This window comes from Alosa alosa, chromosome 23 (genome assembly GCF_017589495.1).
Source record: "Alosa alosa isolate M-15738 ecotype Scorff River chromosome 23, AALO_Geno_1.1, whole genome shotgun sequence".
NCBI classification, from domain to species: domain Eukaryota; kingdom Metazoa; phylum Chordata; class Actinopteri; order Clupeiformes; family Clupeidae; genus Alosa; species Alosa alosa.
Window position 1 is genome coordinate 23,615,927 of NC_063211.1, and position 13,200 is coordinate 23,629,126.

The following is a 13,200-nucleotide window of genomic DNA, read 5'->3' on the forward strand; positions in this document are numbered from 1 at the left end:
AGCCTCATTGGGGGATTCTTGAACCGCCTGTACCTGTCCTCAGCATCTCTGGCTCACACCAGAGCCGGAGGCTTTAGAGGAGAGCCAAAAGACCAGAGTCTGGAGTGCCAGCTCGCATCAGCACTTGACAGTGTGCAATCTGCTATGCACAGAACCATGTGCTACGCGACACGTCATACTCTCTCCAGTTAATTCACTTTGGTGTAACGATTAATCATTTACACAAACATTGTAAACATTTCATGAGAGTAATTATAAGTATACTCCCTGACTGACAATATGCTCTGAAGTAATTACCAGCATTCACTAAAGAAGCTGTTGTCTGATGCAGTTAGCATTGTCACATGTATGATGCATGTGGGCTGTTATAATTCCACCTGTCAGTCTGGTCCTGTGCTAATGAAGACAAATGGGTAGTGTCATGCCATCGCAGCATAAGGAATGAACACATGTTTACTCGCGCTAACACCTCAACATGCCAGCGTATGACCTGTACGTGTACACACAGGCAAATCAGACACAGTGGGGGAGAGTGTATAGCACACTAAATCCCCTCATTTGCAACAAGGCAACTCAGTGGATGACGCATTGCTGACACAGCCACACACACACACACACACACCGCCTCAGCGGGGGTGGAGGGAAAGGGGGGTGTTGCAGGTCAGGGCACTGCATGACAAGAGTGACAGCGCTTGACCCTGGTCCCCCCCCAGGGAGGTGCACCTTGTCGGGTGCAGGCCCCAAGCGAAGGCCCTCCATCACCAGTGAGGCGGTGAAAGTGTCCGCGTAGCTGCAATCTGATAAACTGTGCGTGAGATTGCTCTCAACAGATAAGGTCCGCACGGTGGACGCTTGGTGTCATTTCTAGCTGTGGGGCTGTGAGCGATTGTGGCTATTTGAAAAGGGGGGACTCAACATTTGTCTGTCTTTTCTTTAAAAAAAAAAACATTAACACAGGTAATGCATCAAAAAATCTGTCAGAAACGTTTAAGTCGCTGGAATGTTTTTGACCATATTTGGCATGTTTTCAAGGGGCATGAATGAATTATGAACGTTAGAAAGCACCAACCTCGTGAAAGTGGTAATGATTATACAAGAGAAAGAGAAAGGAGAACAGAGAGAGAGTGAGAGAGAGCATGAGGGAGAGATAGATAGCATAGTGAGTGGTCTAAACTGGTCAAATCTCAGAGGTGTTAGTTGATTTAAGTACAGCTCTCTGGAGCGGGCCCAGGTACCTGGCTCACTTTAACGAGGCTTCCTCCTCATGTAAACTTGGGCCGGGGCGAAGTATGACCCCCCGAACCTCACGGGCTGGAAAACCAAAAACAGACCAGGCTCCAGGACTCTTTTCGAGCACTGACTGACTGCAGCCCCCTCCACTCTAGAATACAGTGCTAAGCCTCCGCCACACTGTAAACATCATCCCATTTTGGAACCATTAAGGGCAGACACAAACCAGATGGCTATCTGCTCTTCTTCTCATAAAGGAATCACTGCATGGTGAGTTACCATCACTTTTCTCGGATTAGTTACATCACTGTTGTCATGTGAAGTAAAAGCTAAATGAAAAACATGCTGTTCTTTTTCTGACTCTGTGGTATTTGCTTTGTAAGGAAAAGACAACGAGGTATCAACACTCAAATTTGTTGGCATTTAAGATAGACAAGTCAGATAGTTGTCATCTTTTCTCCTACCTACTCCTTGCCATGTTTGCTCAAACTAATCCGCAACCTTAACGTGTCAACAGCCTCCATTTGGAGAAGACAAATACTCGGCAGCCATGAGCTCAATGTGTTTATCTGGAAGCCAGTCGCAGGCCCCATGGTTTCATTTCCTGCTAAACAGTAAGGCCCATTCATGAAGAAATTCGTTTGAAATTAACCATGGCCCCAAATGTTTTGTCCACAGGCTGATGTAAGGCAGACATTCTTATCTGATCACACGAATATCTGCAAATATGAACACATCTTTTGATTCACGATCACTGTCACCAGGATTCTATAAATAGCACAATTATTCTTTCATTAAATGGAGGGAAAAAAGAGAAATCCCCTGAGACTTGTCCAGTTTGACATCTAGACTTCGCCCGGGAGCAAAACTCAACAGCATAGTAAATTCAAGCCACAAAATCCTTCCCTGTAATAATATCCGTGTTATCCCCCTGTTCTCTGTGGCATGTCTGACCAGCCGTCCATGCTGTGATGCCCTAGACTCGGTGACACAAGATCGCAACTCTAAGGTCAGCCTTGGCCAGTAGCGGAGCGTGACTAGAGATCTAAGTGACATGGCAAATCAGACTTAAAACTGAGCTCCACTTTTTTTTCTTCTTTTTTTTAAATGTCTGACCCCTTTGTGACGAGCTGGGCAGCGGGTGACGGGACATTGCAAGGACACTACAGGGCTATGCGCACGACAACTGTACATGTTTGCAGTTTTTGCATGAATCTTTTTTCCCCCTTTTCTTTCCTTATTTTGTCTTTTAGCTGGAGGAAGTGAAGTGACCACCGAAAAATATCACTTTCTGTCTTGTCAGAAATTGTGCATATCAGTCGTAGTGTGTGAGAACTAGCAATAAACAAAACACGCTATGAGAGAGACATGCTAGTGGAATGTGATCTTGCTCTGTGCACTGTGATTTGCCTTCAGTCAAACAGTAAAGGTCAAACAAAATTCTATTACAAGGAGGTGGAGGCACATGCACCCTTCTATTTAGCTAGATATCAGCATCCCCTTTTAACATAACCTCAAAGAAAGACTAATAAAGGAAAATTATTGTGCTGTATGCAAAGAGATCTGGAGAAAATCATTCAACCTTTCCATGGCTCTATTTTTGAATCAGGACTGAGCCATGTTAAAAGGGCCTCGTAACCTTTGAAATAAACCCATTACACAAGTGAATCCTTGTAGCAAACCCACAGGGCCTGCTTTTTGTTCCAACTGACCCTGCGAACAGAGGTGTTAATTAACCATTCTTGATTGTCATTTAAAGTTGGTGGCTTTAATTTTAAAGGTTATTCTCATCTAAAAGTATCTGCCCCAGATTTGTCCGTTAGACTAAAAATAATGAACACAGTTAAGAAATACGTGGCATCATCCTGATAAAATTATGAATTAGCTTGGTTGTTAGCTGGTATAATATGATAATGAAGCAAAATAAAACAAATCACTCTTGATATCAAAGAACTGGGTAGGGCACAGGCAAATAATCTGATTTGATCGCATGTGATTTTGAGGACTTGTGTTTACTTTCATGGACTATAAAACTAGTCACAAGGTTTCTCAGTTGCTACTGGGAAGAGTGTCCAGGGTTCTGTGCACAAAATGCGTTGTCCTCTAGGTTTTTTTGGTTTGCAATTCTGCACCCATAGTAGACTTTACCAACATATTAGCACTGACAAGCACCCAGTGGGAGCAGTGGGAACACACAATTTAGAGGCCATTTTCTGTCAGAATCGTGGAGTGTATATGTGAAGGGGGACAGAGTGAGGGAAAAAAAAAGGAAATGATGGCTCATGCAGGTTCACAGCAGCAAGGAGAGTTTTCCAACCACATCAGAGAAATGCTGACAGTCACAAACACATTAGCTTGGTGCTGAGATTAAAGGCAAAAACGGTGAATAACAAAAGTTTTCCCCAGCTTGGACATCCAGCACCAGCCATATTTCCAAATGGCACGGCAACAAAGCAGACCAAGGGAGACCCACAGATGGTTCTTCAGGCTTCTGGTGTTTCTGAATGGCTTCAGATTGGTTTTGCACTTTCATGATAAACTTGAACAGTCTCTCATCACACTGTGAAGGTTACTTAAAGGTAAGTGAGCTACCACTCTGACTGGAGCAATGATATGTGTTTCTGCTCAACAGAAACTGACACAAAGAGAGAACATTAGAGCTAGCTTTTTATTTTTAGGTTGGGGTCGTCGCGATTTCAACTGAAAAAATGTGATGATACAGAAGGTTGCAGGTTGATAATAAATCATAAAGCAGAGGTGAATTATAGTGGTATGAGCTCCGAGTCTTTACCGAGCGTGTTGCGCAACAGTACCTTCCTATTGTTCTAGTGGCAACCTGTATTATTGGTGACACAAAGTGATAACTGAGAGCTTTAAATGCCTTTATATGGGGAAATTCAATGAAGTGTAATTTATTTGGAGGGGTGTTTGACAAATATGATGGGGCAGCTTTACAGCAACATCAACAAATCTAGCCAAAACATAAACTTGAATAGCAGTGTATACAGTAGCACGCTTAATTAATTCCTTCATGCCTGTTTTGCCATTAAAAAATTAATAAATGAAATAAAATAAATAGATGACACAAAAGCAGAAATTGAAAGGGGGCTCAAAAAGCTTTACTAGCTTACTCTTTGAGCCATAAATAGAAGCCTCAAACTGTATCCTGGCATATAATTCTATTCCTCATAACTACTCCACTGTAAGAGCATCAAACACCTCAGCCTAGTGCTGTAAATGTGTTGGCAAGGTTAATAATAGCTAAAACATATCATAATCCATAACGTAAAGAGAGGCAGACAGGAGGTCCACCAGAGAGCTAAATTCTGTAGAGTAGATAGACCTGGACAGACAGTGGAAAGAGAGAGAGAGAGGCACAAGTACAAGGTCACATCGGGATGTGATGTCCTTTGTCCCCCCTTGACAAAGGCAGTGGGCATGGAGGCTCTGCCTTTGTGAATAAATCAAAATACGTGTTTGACCCAGTAGTGGACATTGTGCCCTAAATATTTCAAAGTCAGCAGTGTGCACTCCTGTGCAGTACAAGGCTCTATCTGTCTCAATTTCTCTCCGAGAAATGAGCTCCAGTGTGGTTGGCGGATTTTCAGCCCTATGAAGGTAGAGATGGCTGTCAGAGATAGGCCTGATGACTCCATTGGCAATCCCTGTCAGTCAGACATGAAGGAGAAAAGAAAAAGAGCTATGCGTCAGTAGGGGTGCAAAAAGAGGTAACAATAGAATTCAGAGGACATATCAAAGAGGTTGACGACTATGTCCACCTAAGGGGGTTTAAAACTACAGATCTTACATCCATAAATGCTGTTTTTAGCATTTGCTTAAAAGGTTATGTAAAACCTGTTAACAAGTATTATACTGTATACTTATATAATAAACATACTATAAATACACAATACGTGTTCAATGTAGCCTTCAATAAGTTTTCAGTAGACCGAATTAGTTATAAGCATGATAGAAGAGCCACTATAGATTTTCAAACCAATTTGTATCTACAAACAAGTTACTGCAAGCTGTGGTATTTTGTTATGATTTTAAACTGAGGTGTACTCATCTTGGGCACTGAACTGTCCAAGACACACATTTTACTTAAATGATGTGGTTGATGGCATTAGCTGTGAAAAAAGGTAATTGACACAGCCACTCAGTATTAATGACTGTGGTTTTTGTTGGGAAATCTCCATTAAATTGGTGCTTTTTGAGTGCAGTAGCAATTCTCACAAAGTGACAAAGTACCAGTTGGAAAGGTCATCTTTAAATGAGGCAGGAAAGTCCCTCATTCACTTTCATTATTTTGGAGCCATGTAGTGAAAGAACAATGTGACCAACTGTAATTTCAAAGTTCCAGAAAAGGCATAGTTAACTTTGCAAGATACATCTTTGTGAATCCATTGCTATCTCTGATTAAAATTCTCATAAACCATAAGGTTCAGGCAAAATAATAAATTAATAAAAAAAACACAATAGCTGAGCAGCATACTGCACAGTGAAAGTCTTGTCCCTGAGGAAGGCATTTGAGGAGCTTTTTCACAAACACATTTGAACATTTGTGAAATGTTTGATGCTGTCCTCTCCCCCCATCCAAACCCACACACAGCCCTGGGGGGTGGGGGGTGACGTTGAAGTCAGAAGCCTCTGCCAGATAGTCCGACACTCCCTCTCAAGAAGCTACCTCTCTCTCTCTCTCCCTCTCCTCAGCATCTCCAGGAAGCATCCCCCTTTAAAAAAGGAAAAAGAAAAAAAAAAAGACCCGACTTAACTTCTGAGACGGGTTTCCTTCTCTTTCAGAACCCACCCTTGCTGCAGACGCTGCTGCGGCCGGCTCCCACTTCCATCGGTTGGCATTAGAACACCGACCACTGTCATGGCTCTACCATCTGTGTCAGCCTTGGCTTCTTTGAGGCTTCTTCTAACTACGTGCCTTCAAGCTGTTGTTGTTTACCAATGTGCTCTGTTCTGTTCTTTTTTGTCGGAATTCCAACCGCCTTTCCCTTAGAGGCCACTCCAACAATAACATTTTTCATGCGTTCCCTGTCAGGGTAGCGACAAGGTTGTGTAATGATTGGAGTGTTTAGCTAAGAAGAGTACAGTTGGAATTGTTTGGGTTAGAGGGGCTGCTAGTCATTTGGGCACCTCTTCTGCTCCTCTACGACTGCAGGGTCTGAAGTGATTATATTGCAATACTGCGAGCAGAAGAACAACTTGAGGGAGAGGATTTTTTGGTGCGGATTAAAAGCCACATGAGTATTCATTTTTTTCAGTTCTGTTAATTAGCGTTTTTTTTTTTCTACCCCCCTCGCTCAAAGTCTGAAGTGGGACATTTCGCTTTTTGTGGCAGAGATGTTTTGCTTTGAACTTCCCTCAGCATTGACTGTGCAGCATAGCACACATAGTCTATATATGGATGTAATAGAAACAATTAGGCAAAATGATAAATTAAATCACACCAAACACCAACATTCCCCACAGAACCGGTCTCTTCAGATGGAATTTGGTGTTGGTTTTCTCTAAAAAACATTTCAGCCTTTTTATTTATGTTACTCTCTCTATCCCTGCGGTTTAAAATACCTTGCAACGATAATAAATACAAGCCTATAAAAGCCTATAAAAATAATGCAATAAAGAGTAGAAAACACATTTATCCATATGCCAAGGGCAGCTTAGGTAAACCAGACACTAATATGTCCTCACACAGTCTCTCCTCCTTGGTTCATTCCCTTCAGCTTAAACCAGTGTTTCTCAAACTTTTTCAGACCAAGGACCACTTAATCAATAAAAAAAACCTCACGGACCACCTAGCTAAAAAAAAGAGTAGACCTACTTAAATAGTTACTTACACAATAGGCTTACTCACTGAGCCACGTAGCTTATTTTCTTTGCACCTTGCTTATTGTGTCAGAGGATTCATATGATTTAAACTGGCATAACTTACATAGGCAGCGTTGCAGAACTGTTTGGATTTACATACAAGTTGGTTCAATATGGCAAACAATTCATCTATATTATATTTTACCACGTCTGCTCGCGGACCACTTGGGATAGCTTGCGGACCACCAGTGGTCCCCGGACCACACTTTGAGAAACACTGGCTTAAACAAACAAAAGACACATCCAAACAATGGAGCCTATGTCGTGTCTCTCCCTAACGTCTCGGTAGACTTGAGTTTGTTTGCCAGAGATGATTGAGACACCGTGGTGAGCTGCAGGGAACACACAAGGGGGTCACCATGAGCTAAGACGCAAATGTGAATCTTCTCTTGAACAGCATGTACAGTATAGAAGATACTATGCACATAGTAAACCACTTTGAATCTTCTGAATGGCTGTGAAAAATGACTTTAGAGGAAATCAGTGAAGGAAACCTAGAGCTATGTTTTGTCCTCATCATTGATCATCTTAGGGACAAAATAAGGAGAGACAACATTTTGTGATGGTGAGCCATGGGTTACATTACATACAACAACTTTGATCATAAAAGTGCACTTCAGCAGCCATACATTTGAACATAAATAACCAGAGGGGGAGACCAGTGTGCATTCACACTCAAACTGCTGGAGTCAGGTGGTCTCAAACAGCAAGACCAAGATGCTGTACCTTGCAAAAAATGTTGCCTCACCGCTGTATCTCTGCCGCGTGGGGCTGAACATTGACTACCCTGTCAGGGAGCAGGCCTGAAGCACACCGTGGAATGGCCCTGTTTTTTTTTTTTAGTTTTGCAGCAACCAAAGGATTTTATTTTTAGTCACAATGAGTGAAATGCACTTTTCTTGAATACTATTTCAAACAGTTACAAACCTTAACCCCAGTTAAATATCAAATAAGTAACAGAAGATTGACACACCATGATGTTCCAGTGTGTTTCTATGGGCTTAATTTTATCCCCAACTGCGTAAGCAAGAAGCACCATTGTTACAAAAGACCATTTCCTGTGAAGGCCACCCACACAGATGACTCGACCATCCAATACACCAATGCCACGAAATGTCATTCAGACGAGCACAAACTCCGAACAGGCCACACAATATGAAAGTGCAAAGGCACTGTCTTATATGTCAGTTCTCAGAGAAAAACAAGACGCAAAGGTGTCGCCTAAAGGCGAAGCTGTAATTCCAAGCTGCATTCCATAGATTCAGTATCCTGTCTACTCTTGTGTTTCACTTTATTCGGAGTGACAGGGATAAGCATTAGTACAGACACTTGAGTCCTCAGAGTTTTGAAATTTTTGTTTTAATGAAAATGGGTTACATGTTGTGCATGTATTTCTCAATGGTGCCTTTTTTCTTTAGCAAAATAAATGGAGCCAAGATTCTTGCTGTATTATTATGCACTTCACCAATACACATGAGAAAGCTGGAAGTTGGGTAGGAAGCTGAAAGGGGATGCTCTGAAGGGGCAAAAAATGTCACTGAACAAATTTTAATTCATCGGAGATCAAAGACTTTTTATGTTGTTTTCAGTAGCCCTGCTTGGGTAATGCTAATCTTGTTCCTCGGAGTAAGTTATGCATGGAGAGTTGCTTTGCCTTTATATAAGACAAACTTTTACATTTAACCACCCTGTGGCATTTGGAGCACGACCATGGCTGTAGTGACCAAATATATAAAAGGAGCTGGACATGCATCTAAAGACCAAAGGCTGATCAGCAGAATAGCTAAGAATTCATGTGAATTACACTGTTTCTACAGAGTAGGTATTATTGCCAATAAATCTGTAGAAGATTTGCTCTGCACACAGGAAATTACATAATTGTTGTCTATCAATCTAAGGTATCTAGATATGAATTATTTTTTGTGTTTTTCTGCTTGTTGGTTTTTTTTATATTCCTCATTAAAATCACAGCCTCAAGCGGTTGTTTTGGGAAAATAACTGTGTCACCCACAAAATACTTTCACCACAAACTGTCAGACATTTTCATTAGCTTCCTAAAATCACTGCCTGGACTATTATTCCATTTTCTTCATTTGTATAGCACACATGGTACATTTATTTGTATACATGCTAGTGAAAATTGTTGGTTTGCTAAGAATTATGGTAAATTATTGGTGTTTGAAGATGATTACAGTATAGCAATAATAGTTATCAAAAGAAAATACTTGTAGATTGTCTCTGTGGTTTAGAATGTACATAGTCTGCCTGTTTGTTACCTCCAACAAATTATCCACTTTTTATGTTTTCATTTAGAATACATCTTTACCAAAAGCCTCTTACTGTACAGGCAGGGTACACATTTTACCAGTGCGTTCCTGTTCCCTGAGGAATAAACTCATGACCTTGGGATTGTTAGAGCAATGCTACGCTCATTTATCAACAGGGACACTGTTTGAATATCTTTATTGCCATCAATTATTAATGATGTGCTCATCCACTCACCCCAACTGGAATGCACATTCCCTTGGCCGACCCTTCCTAACCATCTGCATTGATAGATCACATAATTTTCAGTGAATCCTGTGTCCAATGACATTCACCTTCTCAGTGCAGTGCAGGTGCAAAGGACACATTTCATTTTGTGAGATAGAGATAGTCACACCCCTAACCAAACCACAGGCCAACATGGAGAGTGTTTGTGAGATTAATGCAGTAACAGAATAGGTAGCTTCAGGAAGAGAGTAATCATCTTGATTTCCTGATGTGTGGTTTTCCTACAGTATGTTCTGTACAACGTGTTTGCTATGCTGTTTGTAAGGTCTACTCTGTGTTTGGTTTAGATCCTGGCGCTCTGACGAAATGCCGAGTCTATCGCCAACACACCTGTGGCTTCTCATCAGTCACAGTATTTAAAACTGTCAAGAGGATCACTTATCGCGCCCTATAATGCCCTTAAAGTTCTGATCAAGAATCCAAGTTTTCTCTAGTTTTGATTGGCTGTTTTTGCCTAATATGACTCTGCCTGAATCTCTGTGTTTTGAATGTTTTTTTTTAACTGTTTGGATTTTGAACTGCACCTGCTTGTTCTGTGCTTGTCCAGTCCTCAAACTCTTTGTTCATTACCACTTTCAGGCCCTTGCACTTTGAGATCTTCCAGCTTCTTTTTTACTCTTGCTTGGAGTGACTTGTGGGTTACTAAATCTGAACTGTTTTTAAATATTGATCTTTGTCTGCAGTCTGAACAAAAGATAGGTTCTTTAAACATCAATGTTTTTTCACAGCCTTCATTTATTATGTCTGCTTTTTGGTCCAATAATCCCAACCCTGGCCTTACCGGCCTTGATATAAAACAACATATTAATGACAGAACTATGTCCACATCCTAGTTTCCTGAAACGTTCATAACGTTATGTTGTTTGTAAGTTATACCTCTCCACTGCAAAAAATAACATTTAACCAAGTGTTATTAATCTTATATTAAGATCGATGGTATTGTTTTTAGTATGAAGAGAGTTACCTAGCACTCAAGATAATTTTGCCTTAATTAAAGAACACTTCAATCAAAACAGTACCATATTAAGATTAGTAAGACTAGAAAAGTTATATTTTATTAGATAAGCAGTTTTGCAGTATATCTTAAGGTTTTCATGTGATCTGTAAAATGTTCATATATGTATACCTTCTGTAAGTCATCCATTCACAAGGTTGCTTGTATAAGGTGGTCTGGACCAGAGATGTTATACGTGATGTAAGAGATGTAACAGTGTGACATCTGTATTATATTTAGCTCATCACTGCCTTCCATTTTTATCAGAATATTATATATTGAACATGTTAGTCGTCAAGTTTGATACCAGTTTATCTGATAGATGACTGCAATGTAACCTACATAGTGACATACCTTCTGGTATGCATGGTATTACATCTTCTGAGATGTAACCTACATCTCATGCCTTCTAGTACTGTGAAGATTAAAAAGCGACTTATCCCCCCTGTACACAATGCAAATGCTTTTGTTGTGCAGGTGAAGGATTAGCAACAGGCAAAAAACTATCTCCAAGAGCTATATCTACTGACAAGGTAATGTTTCACGATTCTCTCGAGCTCTTTGAAGTCGCATGGCTGGTTTTCTCAGTAGGGACTCGCTACGTCTATGCAGAGCCATATAAAGGTAGAGTTGCGATAATGGGTGTTCAAAATTTGTTAAGGTCACCTCACGTCATTCATGTAAACTTCAAAAAGTTCCCGGAAGTGTTTGACAATGGATTAGAATGCATTAAATAAGCTACTGTTCAATGAGAGACAGAACCACAATTTTGGGTAATTGACAGACAATAAATGCATTGATATACAATATTTATAACACAGTGTAATTATTGTGTAAACTGTGTAGTTATCCTACCATTACAACAATATTAAATTAAATTCCAGACCGTAGCCTGCTAAATATTGGAAGGTGACCTTTTTTTCTCCCTTTTACGTATGTCACTTAATATTAATTTCTGTACAAAACCAAGACGGGAGATTCTTTAGAAAACGCAATAGCACCCACCCCATAAGTGTAGCCTAGGCCTATCTAAAAATTATTGTTATAAAAAAAATGACCTAGTACGTGACTCAAGAGCTGTAAACCGTGTTTTTGAGATTTAAATTTTGCAACGAGACACTGTAACACAGCTAGTCTAAGTCTAACATTAACTTGTTTGAGTTTTCTCCCCAACGTTTTCTCTGGTAGTTTTTCACTGATCTGAGATAATGAGCGAACTACCTTAAGTAGCTAGCATCTAGGGAGAATAAAAAAAAAAATCTCTCCAGTGTAATGGTGGGCATGGTAAGTTAACCGTAGCATTACCTACACAGTAACCCCATGGTAATGCGATGCGAGTGATCATAATAACATATAAAACGTGATATAGTCCTTGATAAATAACCAGGCTATGAACTCATAAACAACAGCATTTTGTCACCGTTTGTCATTCACCGTGCTGTGAATACAGCATTAAGATGCTAGGCTAAAGAGCTTGAGATTCAGAGAACCTGCATGGTTGTGCTCATCCTGTCAGAAAATAGCAATTTGATCAGTCATCATGCATCATATCAGCACAAGCTTGGTTTAAAACTGGTTTCTGGGGATGGGGTTTACACGATCCTTCACTGGGCTAGTGCCTGCTGTGTCAATATGACCGTGCTGATGCTAACAGCTGCAGCTCCCCCAAATCTATAGGTTCTCGTGCATATTAGGCTAGCTTTTGCCAATGAAAATGAATGCAACATAAAAAAAACAGTAGGCTACTGCTCCTACTGCTAACTAAAGAAACGTTTACGTTACTGTAAGGAAATTATTATTATCATTGTATAACTATTTGTGTAAGCAGAAATATTGTTGTGCTGAGTTCTAAGAACAGAGAGTTCAAGTTAAATGTTGTTGTGCTGAGTTCTAAGAAGTGTGGACCCAGACAGACAGGAACTGCACCCTGTCTGTGTGTGTGTGTGTGAGATAAGAGCAATGAAGTCGCTATGTCTTGCTTCCTATTTTCTGTGTGCATCTGTACAATAAAAGACACAGCTTTTGGGCTGCAGAGTCAGAGACTGATGGTGTGAGGAATTCTTCCTTACATTAGCAGGCTCTCCTCTTGGTACCAGAGTTTGTGGGCAAAGCCATACTACGTGTTGTGGTTCTTGTATCTGCAGTGTTTCCCATACATTGACTAATCTGTGGCGGGGCGCCACAAAATAAAAATTGGCCACCACAGATTAATATTCTATGTTTAATTTAATTTAAATTAAATATAAGGTCAAATCCTTGCATTGCCATTGAGCTGCGCTTTTTACGCACGCAGCCTTTCCTTGCCCCGGCCCGCTCTCTCTCGGTAGCCTGCTGCCACTCCTCTGCATGCATTTAACAAAATATTCATGATTGTTGAAGGATTGTTGTTGCCACATAGAAGCATTGCATAGAAGACGTCTGGCTAAATTGCTATTAAATCCGCTTAGCATCGTGACAAATTTATTCAAAACTGCTGCATTGAAGTGAACTCTGCTAAGGTCTTATCACAACATAGTAGGCTACATTGAAGAGACTAAACT